An 11,317-nucleotide genomic window follows, 5' to 3' on the forward strand; every position below is an offset into this window, starting at 1 on the left:
AGCAATGTTGGTATGGGGTAAAAATCCAATAAAAGATAGCTAAACTTTAAACTTTATTTTTAAAGCTTTAACTTACCATGAATGAGCAGTCTGAGTCAGTGGGTATGCAAACCATTATCTCTCACCAACTTTAAGCATCACGTCCTTTGAAATAAAGAATTGGTTCTGTTTTGCAATGCTGTTAGTTGAGGGCAGCACTTCGGCCTGCTGCTGTAGCAGGCTGGATGGTGTCCAGCGAGCCTGCAGGTGCTCCTTTCTTGCTCTGGCCTTACCCACTGACACTTGCTGCTGGGGACTGTGCTGGAGTGCAGAGGCAGGTTTTGTCTGTGTGAATGAGACCAGTCCAACAACATTTGACTTCAGGGTGGAAATACTTGCTAGCTTACAAAATACCAAGTAGGAGCAACACAGACCTGCCCTACAACTTTACAGCTAACCATTCTGGTGTAAGACATCATTTTGGGGACAAGGAATGAGCACAACTGAACTGAGAGGGGAGCAAAGAAATTTAGGAACCCTAAACTTTCACTGCTTCGTCAGTCAAATGGAACTGCAAAGGCTTTAAAGTCAGTCACGTTAATGTGCATTAGTGACAGCAAACTGCTCAGGCCTTCAAAGCACAAAATCTACTGAAAATTCAGTCTTGCTGCCTGTCCTGGAACTAGTCATGACCTCTAGCAATCACCAAACTTAAGCTGGATGGGGGCCTTCAGGAACAAGGCACTAGTTTAAATTTTAAAACTTCTTTGAGATGAAGTTTATACTTAAAGAAAAAATCCATTTAAAGTGCTGTCATCAGGAAGAGTTGTGAACAAGCCTTTTGGAAAGGACATCATCAGGTGTAAACTAACGTGAGGAATATATCCTAAAATGTTGACTAAGTCCAGCCTATATTAGAAGTGGCCAAAAAAACATAAAGGTGTGGGAAATTTGGTGATTAGTTCATTTTTCAAGTGACACCACAGAGAAATGACATAATTGTTGGCACAGAGATGGACTGTTGAAGAGGAAACGGATCCCTACAATCCTTTGAGGCCAAGAACTGATTGCATTATGCTGGGCTTGAGCTGCATTCCCACGATCATCTGGAGGAAGCCTGCAAAACTCTCACATTATACCTGTTCCCTAACTAGATACCAGCTTCCAGAATTCAGGGGTTCCTTTTTGTTATTTTTCCAGCAAGGCTGAAATATGTTTTTACATTGAAACAGAGAGCAGGGCAGGGTGTGGACTCTTTTTGGAAGAAACTGGGTTGGTTTGCAAATACTGGAGAAGTTCAGACATTTTGCTACACCCTGACTTATCTACAATAGCTAAAAAAAGGTCATCAGCCTGTAAACAATTTCTTGTGGATCTTAAAGCAGTCAGGTCAGGTAATAATTACTATTTTGGAAATTAAGGCAGAATGTAGCCTCCAAATATTTCTGATCTATGTATTATATACCCCAACTGGAAAATTTTGCAGTCTCTCATTTCAAAGCTGACCTCATCATCCAACATACCCTTTTAAAAAGGCAACAAAAAGTTAAATTAAAAATGGTGTGAATAAAATGTAATTTCTTGATAAAGAGGCCAAAACAGAAGTTTCACCAAAAACTCGTTGCTTGTCAAAGGATATTTGAATAGTAGTTTTAAACCAAGAGCCCACTTACATAAAGTAAGTAGATTTCTGCAGCACCAAGCCAAATAACATTAGGGACAGCAATTAAAACCCCCTCTGTTTTCTGTTCATTTTTAATATGTGGAAAGAGACATTTTTTCCTATTGCAAAAAAATGCAGAGTTTTGTATATTCATGTTCTCTTACTACTTTATTTATTCTAGCAATTAGGATAAAGAGGGTCTTCAAAGAAACATAACTTTAAGAATAACCTTATGATAAGTAATTTAATGCCTCACATATGAAAAGAAACACTTATTTTTTACATGTCTATTTAGTCAGTTCAGCCATTAATCTAAAGTGTGTAATTGCTTCAGTTAACAGTCAGAGAACTCAGAAGCTTATACCAACCAAGACTATGGCAGAAAATTACCCGGTTTATTATGATTTATAACAAAGAGAAAAGAATTGAAATACTGAAGGACTGCCTGGGAAAGGCTGTCTTATCAATAAGTGCAAGTACACAGTGCTCAGCTAGAATCACTCCTACTAAACTTCCTTTAATCATTCACATTTTACGTTTTCTGTAAATCATAAGTTCCTGTTTGAATTTTTTTTTTTCACTTGTACATAAAAACAGCCAATATTTCTGAAGAATCCATTCTTCCCCCCCAATTTAATTGTAACAAATCTGGTTCCCAGTGTCAATATATATTTGAATTCCCCTAGAAGAACAGTTTAAGGTGGTTAGGAGGGGGATGTTTTCAACAGCACCAAAAAATCTAGTGAAATAAGGAAAGGGATTTTTATTCAGTTAAGAATATGTAGCCGAATTTTAACCTGATCTGTCTGCTACTACTACAGCTGAAAAACATTTCAATCAGAACTACCAGAGGTTTAATTCTAGCCTTTGTATAAATATAAAGAAGTCTTAAATCACTATTTAAAGGTGAGCAACAAACTCACAAGCTTCTGAAACACCATCTGCAGTGCCCAGAAGGTAATAATTAGAGGTTGTCTACTTGCTGTTTTGCCAGTCCATTCATAAATCATAAGGCTTAAGCATCAAATCTGCACTGCATTTATGGAAGAGCTTGCACAGTCCCACAGAAAATGCTGTATCACAGCAAGTAAACAGGTAACCAGCTATGGAAGGATATTAAACACTTAATCAAACAGCAGTATATGCTGTATTTCAGATCTCAAATAATTACACAGTTACTTTCGTTTGTGTTGTTTTTTCTAAAAAGTTGGGCTTACTCAGAGGGAATGGTTTAGCTCTGTGTTAAAGGGTGGAGGCAGCATAAAAGACAGAATTGTTCTGAGCTTGGCTTTTTTTCGAGTTACCATAAAGTTTAGGTTTATAATACTGGGAACACAGTATAAAAATTTGTGTATTCTTACAGATATTGCTAAGTCCTTTAGATTTTAATAGTTTCTGGCACATATTAATTTCTCTATTTTATTTGCATAAACTGGTCCACAAGCTAGATAGAAATACATCTGCAGGGAAAAAATAGAAAAGTCTATTCAAATACCTTTGCCTTGTGAGCCCCTTGTGGTCCAAAAGTAATTTTAGTAGAATCTGCAGAGAAACCAGAAGGTCACTAACACAGACCCACATCTTAACAGGGTTGCCAGTGTTTCAGCAGTTGCTTGTGTGAATGTCAGAAGCCACAGATTACACCCTGTAACTTAAATAACTAAGACAAAAGAACACTTGACTGTACAAAAATACAATCTTACACAACTATTTAAAGAGAGTAGCAACATTTTAAAAACAGTATCAGAAGTATGACCCAGGGACCCCTCTCCACAGTAGGGACACACCAGTTCCTCCTCCTTGTTCCAGCCTGTTTGTTCACTGTCCTGTGCAGGTCCAACCGAAAAACAAGGCATGAATATTTTAATCAAGACAAAGATAAATTCCACTCAAATGCAACAAATTCATCACACTAAGTGAAGTAAGCTGTGTCACATGCAAATGTCAAAAGAAAATTTGTTGTGGTCTGAGTCCTATATTAGTAGCAGGTCCCCTTTGCAAGCACCACTGGTCAGACTATACCCACCCCAGAGGTAAGCTTGCAGGAATGGGGAAAAGGATGCATAAAACCTCTTGGGATTTGTCTTGGTGTTTCTCTTCAAAAAGCTCTCCTGAATACACTTTATTGTAAGGACTGAACATTCCCCATCCAGCTCAATTATCTTCACCTGTAATTAAGGTTAACTCTGAAGTTACCCACTAGCCCTCATAAACAGCTCATTCCCAATTTGACTCCCACCATCCTGTCAGCCTGAGCTTCAAATTCATGCTGGGAAGCTGGGTACAAGCCTTTGCCTGGTCCTGGTGATTGCAGTGCTCCTCTCCCATCCCAGTGCTTCCAGCAATGAGTCTGGATTTGCTGGGCAGCTGCCAGCCTTCAACAGAGCAAACCCAACCAGTGCTCACTGCTTTGCATTTGGCCTTTCTGAACACCTTTTTTTTTTTTTTTTTTTTTTTTTTGTTTTGTGCACAGAGGCAGGCGTTGTGCAGAGCAATTGCTAGTATGACTACAAGGGAGCCCATCGCACCTCCTAGTAATGGGCCAGTAGAGTAAATGGCTGCTCCATTTTATATCAAGCAGAGCGAAACAGCGCACATGGTCCAGACTGACTGAAGCAACTTCAAGATTGGCCCTCAGCTGAACGAGGACTCCCTGGATTCACCCCTGTGATCAGTAGGGCCACCTTAGGCTACTTTGTCCCCTGCAACTTGCTTCAGACTTTTGTCACATTGGATCTTAGCTCTCTTTACATTCCCAAGATAAGCAGATGGAAACCAAGCCCTTTTCCTCTCAACACAACTAAATTGTAACACCTTTTTGGACAGTAAGATTCTACCAGTGTTTGCAGGAGGAAAGCCAAGTGGAGTTGCTGGTCTTGCCTTCATGCTGCAACATCTGTCTGAGCTCCCCCTTGCAGTTCCTTCTGCACTGGAAAGCCCTCCCTGGGGTAACAGTCTGCAAATGCTCAAGGGCTGAAAATCTGCCTGCATGTTCTAACATGCAGGCAAAAATATTCACAGACATCAGAATAAAAGTAATTAAAAAAAAAATCACAAATTAAAAATAAAGGGCTTTCTTACACATTTTATGTGTAAAGAACAATTCCAGCACTTCTAACTAGTGAATTGGTATACCAGCTTTTATCACCCAACAATTTTATCATTCAGTTTACCATACCTCAGAAGTCATCTCCATGTGTTGAAGAATCAGTATGAACAAGAAAGACTGCAAAGCTTTTCTATAACTCAAAGTACTACCTTAAAAAAACCTCTGCTTAATATATGTTCATTCTTCAAATATAACATTAGCTTTCTCTAATGTGAGCCCAAAAGCCTTTGGGCTTTTTTTTTTTTTTTTTTTTTTTTTAAGCTAGAAGTCAAGATCTATTCTCTTTCTTTGAAGATGTAGGGGAAATGGTCATGTGCAATGGGAACCTCAAGGCTTTCTCAGCTGATCTGAGAACCTTTGGCTTACACTGGTTTCACTGGATAGACATAAACTCAGCCCATCTCATTGCTGTCCGGAGCCTTACAGAATCAAACCCGCATTTGTCTGAAAGTACTGAATACACCACTGATGTGCCATTGCTCTAGCTGTCCCAGGATTGACTCTGAAGTAAAAACAAGACATTTGATGAGCATATGGGTGCAGTAATTTTCACACTGAGAGTCATTTGAAAAATGCCATAAAAGCAATAGATCAGAGAAAAAAAACCCACCACTTTATTTTAATTTACTGTAAACAGTAAACTGTAAACAGTAAAACAGTTTAAAAACAATTTCCCTTTTTTTTACCTTCTTTTTTTTAAAGGGACACTAAAGGGAGAAAAAAGTTTCCTCTTTAAAATGCTTGGTACTGAATTGTTTCAAGATAAAGTGTGGCACTTGATTGGATAACTGAGAAAAATTATATACTTAAGGTACCAAATTTTCACCTTTATTATTCGCAGGTGCTTTCACACTTTGAAAACACTGCTGGATCCTGTACTGTCAGATGTGCAGTTGCTTTTGTGCCCATAGTGTCACTGCAACACAAGCAAGAAGACATTTAGAATACTGTTGCAACTGCAGGTTTGGAGGGTGGTTTTCAGAGGAGGGTAGTTGGTTGGTTGGTTGGGTTTTTTAACTTACTTTATACAGGACCACAGGCACCGAGTTGGTGGAACATTTGTGAAAAATTGGAATAACCAATAAGAACTCTTGAACTATTGCATGGCAAATAATTAAACTCCTGCAAACCTCCATCTCCTCAAGCTAAGAAAGTGGGAATGGCCGTATGGCCCAGACAAAGGTCTTTAGCTCAGCTGCTCTGCCCTGGCTAGTTCTCATGATGGCCAGTAACAAAGGAAAAGGGAAGGAGATTAAGTGCAAACAGTGTCTGCGCCCCATTTCCAGCCCCAAGGTTTAGAGTCTTGCTGAGCCAGCAGTTACGTTGGTACCTTCACGTATAGATATATCTTATGGCAGTAAGCAACATAAATTTATTATGCTTTGTGTTAAAAACCATACTATCTTTTGCTTTACATTTGCTGCCAAGTAATTCCACTTGGTTGCCCCACTTTTTGTATCAAGAAAAACAGTGAATAATTGTTCCCTGTATATAGATCTATGGCAGCCTTTGAGACAGGCTGCTCCCACCCACAGACACATCACAGCATCACACAACTGGGCACTAAGAAGTCACCCACCTAGCTGGCAACAACGGTTTGCAAGGCAATCAGCCTTGCAAAGTAATTACCCTCATTTGACAGGCACGACTAGCGTTTCAGACACAGCAAATGGATTGCTGAGAATAGCTTTCTCCTACTGTGAAAGAGTAAAGAAATTATTCAAAACAAACTGACATGTTCTTAAAAACAATTTCAGATATTCCAGGTACCCGTGTGCAATCCTTTGAAAGAGGCACAAACACTACCAGGCATATACCTGGCCCCTTAGCTGCAATTATTATACAAATATAAGCAATACAGGCTTAACTGTGGTGGAAATGGATATCACAGCCCTGGGTGGTGCAGGAGGGCGTGTGATTGTGCTGCGGCAGAACAACAGGACGCTCTGCCCATCCCGGCTGGTACCTCACCCAACCTCTGGATCAGCTGCCTCAGCATCGTCATGGGGAGCACCACAGGCAGCACGGCTTGCCAGTGTCATGCGGGCTTCAGGTGGATCTTGCTGCTGCTGCACCTGACCCCTGTCTCTCACCCCACAGCCTCTCCTGAGGAAATGCAGAATCGTCCACCTCTCAAATTTTATCAGTCCTCCACTTCCCAGGTCTGCTTTCATCTTCTGTAATCCAAAGGTGTGCTTGGCACCATTACTTTTGCCCCTGAACTTCTCTCCCCTGGCCTGGAGACCTCCCTCAGACCTGGCCACCATGGCGAGTGTCTGAACATCAGTAAAAAATTTCAGAGTCACTGGGGCAAAATGATAGCAAAATCATTAATTAATATGCTGTTGCAGTAGGGCTGCGGGTTGGACCAGGAATCTGTAATCACTGTTGATTTTAACAATGCTCTGAAAAATACAGGTTTTGGTAAGACTCAAATGAAAAATTAATCAACCAACAAGCAGCATGGCAAGCCTGTGGCAGCGCAGTGACACACAGGTGGAGCTGGCTACATTGGAGTGAAGTTTTAAGCACTGACCAGTAACTTACCAGCCACCTGGTAGCATGTGATTCATCGATGACCAGTGGGAATTGAGGAAGGAGGGCAGGAGCTGCGAGAGAGAGGCCTCTCTAATCCCACACTCCAGGATACGCTAAATTCTGTCTTCACATAAAAGTAGCCAGACTAGACACAACTAAGATAGATGCCTGCCAATTTATGCCTGTGTCTTGCATGGACATTCAGACTATCAGGGTTTCAAAGCAAAAAAGTTTTGGTATACCTATGGCATCAGCTGAAACAACAGTAAAAGCATTGCCAAACTGACAGCACAGAAACACTGAGGATATCCAGAACCAGGTATATTACTCCGTACTTACAAGGCTTGTATCTCAAGCCAGCAATTCATAATCCCACAACAGATGCAGCAGTCCAAGACTTTTCCAGCTTACAAAGCTCAGTAAGATAAGATTGGTCCATTAATCTCCCAGGCAGTCACGATCCCTTCATGGTTTTAGTTAACTGCAGTTTGTGTTTTAAAGCAGATAATGAAAGCTCTTTTATGCAGCTTAGTCAACACAGATAAACCCTGACACAGATCAATTTGCAAGTGCTCCCCAAACACCACTGTTCTTCATAACAAAGATGCCATTTACCATTTCCTAAATTTGATGCCTCCAAATCAACGGAAGGTGATTGCATCCTTAAAAACTATACTTTTATATATATATATATAACTTATACATACTTAAAAACTATAGCAGTAAAGTTCATGCAGTAGTTTTATAATAGGTTTTTCTGTAAATTATGATCTGTAGGCATCTAACACTATGTTGATAGTGTAAAACATTACACTATTTATAGTGTTTATTGGCTCTTGGAAAACGGGGGGGGTAAATTTTTCATTACAAAATTGGAAACAGTTATAGGAGGAGGAAAGTAAGGTACATGAAAATTTATTTCAGCATCACACTTTATATTAGTTTTTTCTCAGACATTTCAGTATTTCATCCCAGATTGAGGGGGTGCTGCAAACTTGACTGCTTGCTTGGTCCCTCTCAGCACCTGAGACGTCCTTTCTCTGAGCTCTTCTCGCTGCTTTTGTTAATGATGAAATTACCTCACACTCTCCAATCTCTCTCTCTTCAACACTTTCTTTGCTGCTTTTAACCCCAATTAGTGAAAAAGACCTTACCCTGCCTTGGGAGTTTCTTTGAATTTACTATCTGCAGCATTTCTTGCTTAACACATTCCTCCCACCACAGGCAGTCCTGAACATCAGTGTCAGAGACACGGCCAAACATAGGAAGTCTAAAAGATGCCCTGAGAATGAACAAACATGAAAAAAAACCCTCTATCATATGAAATGAGATTGCAAAAAGTAGCCTGAAAAGGAGATGAAAACTTGGTGCTGTGATAACAACATACAAAATAACTATCATAGAAATAACCAGTGCTCCAGAGAATGTAGACAAGAAATTTCTGTGCTCCTTCCCTGTCAACACAGGAACAAAGTAGACTTCCAAAGCTGTTTTCACCCCAAGTGCAATTAAGTGTGGATAACATGCTGCCACAAAAAGCTGTGAAGGTCAAGAAATCTGCAGTTTGAGGAGACAGTGGTCATTTCTGTGGATGACAGGAAAATCCACAGTATCATAATACATTACAACTGATTCAGTGCAAGAGATGTTAAATGGCAGCATTCAGGATTTAAGCCAATTTCAGATGATTACAACTCAGAATAAGCCTTCAAATGTCTGTGGAGGAGCAAAGGCCACTTAATCCCATTTTCGTCTGATGTATATGACACTAATCATTGCTGGAGACATGGTATGGGATTAGGTGGGTTTTGGACCTAATCCAGGATGGTATTTCCCATATGCCTGCTCAGTTCTACTTTTAGCTTTTCTGCTAACCCCCTTCAAGGTGCCCAGAAGGAAAACAACTGTTGCCTGCATTTGTCTTAGCTTGCAACCTTGAGACTAAAATGCTCTCAAAGACATGTAAAGACACAGTGCATCATATAAGAGTCAGGAAATAAATTCTTCTCCCCAAGGAAGAAACACTGTCAAAATATCTCCCAGTTCCCATAACTTTGAACACTCCAGAGGGAGAAGCAAATATTCAAGGAAAACACAGGACTGAGCAAAACTTTTTAGAAGTTCAAATGTGTTGTCTGAACTATACTTTTCTATTTAATCATTGTTTCCCAACTCTGCTTTTTTCATGCTGGACTTAGATGGAAAGGACAAAGACCTCTAGCCAACTTTTGCAGAGTCAAGAAGGTTGGTTTGAAATACATCAGGATTTAAGAAACCTGGGAGATCCAGGACTGGCTATTCCAAGCATTCCAGTACTACAAGTCAAATCCCAAAGCATCACTTGATAGGCTTAAAAACACACAAATTTTTTAAAAATAATTAACTTTCAATCTATTTGTCTTCTGAAATTAGAACATTTAGTCAAGCTATTTTTCCAAGTTTGCACATACACATAAAGCATTAACTTCCATGGTTCAAGGCTTTAAAAAAAAATAATTACAAGATTACAAGGGTTCGGAGTTCTCAGTTCTAATGCCACTACAAAACAGCCAGCATGCCAGCACTTTTTTCTTTTTTTCTCTGCTATGATCAAGCTGTGAAAAAAATGAAAAAACAGGGCAAAGTCCTAATATCAAATAAAAAACTCCTATTTGATCTCCTGGAGCCAGACTTTCATCTCATAAATTGTTATAACATGGCCAAGAATTATACCCAGCTATTGTCCAACTAATCCAACATCCCCTTGATAGCAAAACCATGAGATTCAGTATAAATCAGCATCCAGCACTATGAAAGGATTCCTGGGAAACACCTAAGTCATCAGCTCTGTTATAAATAAGGAATGTGATTAAAGGAAACAAAAGCATAAGCAGGCCCTCACAATATTGTACTTTTCTTCCTGGAGCTTTTCTTTATCATTCCAAATTAAACAATTCACATGACATCTTTTTACCTCTTTTTTACACCCTGTTTGCAAGCAGCTATTGCATCTGTTTTCTCTTCCAATTTCCTTGCTGCCTCTGAAGCTGCTGAAGACTTGTCTTCATCTTTTTGATGTTTCCTGACTGCTAGTATACTTCACACATCTGTTTTTCCAGAGTAACAGATGTTGTTGCTCAACGAAAACAACAGTCTGTATGTTTAGGCTAGGAAGTGCAGAAAAAGCATTTAGAGCTAGTTTCTGCTTTTTCTCAGTAGATGCTTCAACAATATAGATTCTGTAAATAAAGTGCCTTTCCAGTGCATGTGCCCAGGGTTTACAAAGCAGACCAAACTACAGTGAACCTAGATTATTCTTGCTGCTCAAGAGGGCAAAAGGCAGCATCTTTCTCATGTATAAAAAAATTAAGGCTTTAGCCCTCCAGCAGTTATTAATATATGTAATTAAATCCACTACAACTGTTTTATTTTGAACAAGATATTAATATATGAAGTATTCATGCATACTAATTGCATTAATACGATTCTGCTCTATTCTTCTGTGTTCTGTTTTTGGGCTTTGTGCTCACTAATGTACGGTACCATTCAGCAACAAAATGTCTCAGAACTAAGATAGAGAAAATAGACTTCAACTGACATCTAGCAGTCTGGCCAGAAGTATTCAGAAATCACCATTGTGCTCATGATTGTTATTTCCCTTCATGATTGTTAAATTATTTTCATGTATTGAGTTTTTCCTTTCCTGATATTTCAATACCATTGTAACTTAATCCATGTCTTTTCCTTTAATGAAACCACAGGTTTGTCCTATGTGCTTACAGTGTAGCTTGAAAGTTACATGGCTCCGTAGAAGAGTTCATAAATTCTGCTAAAGTGACATGACTGCTGGAAGTTGACATAGGCATTACTACTCGGCCAGTAAGCCAGAGGCCTGTGAGGGCCAGCAGTTTCCCTCCCACATTTAAAGAAGTGCATCTGATACATAACAAGTCTGAGGAAGCAAATGCATCTCTAAGCCTATGTGAATCCACCAAGTTCTCTGTTAGCTGATGGCTGACATGTTCTGAATCATGACAATTATAATCTTC

The sequence above is a fragment of the Pelecanus crispus genome, chromosome 2, assembly GCF_030463565.1.
Source record: "Pelecanus crispus isolate bPelCri1 chromosome 2, bPelCri1.pri, whole genome shotgun sequence".
NCBI lineage: Eukaryota > Metazoa > Chordata > Aves > Pelecaniformes > Pelecanidae > Pelecanus > Pelecanus crispus.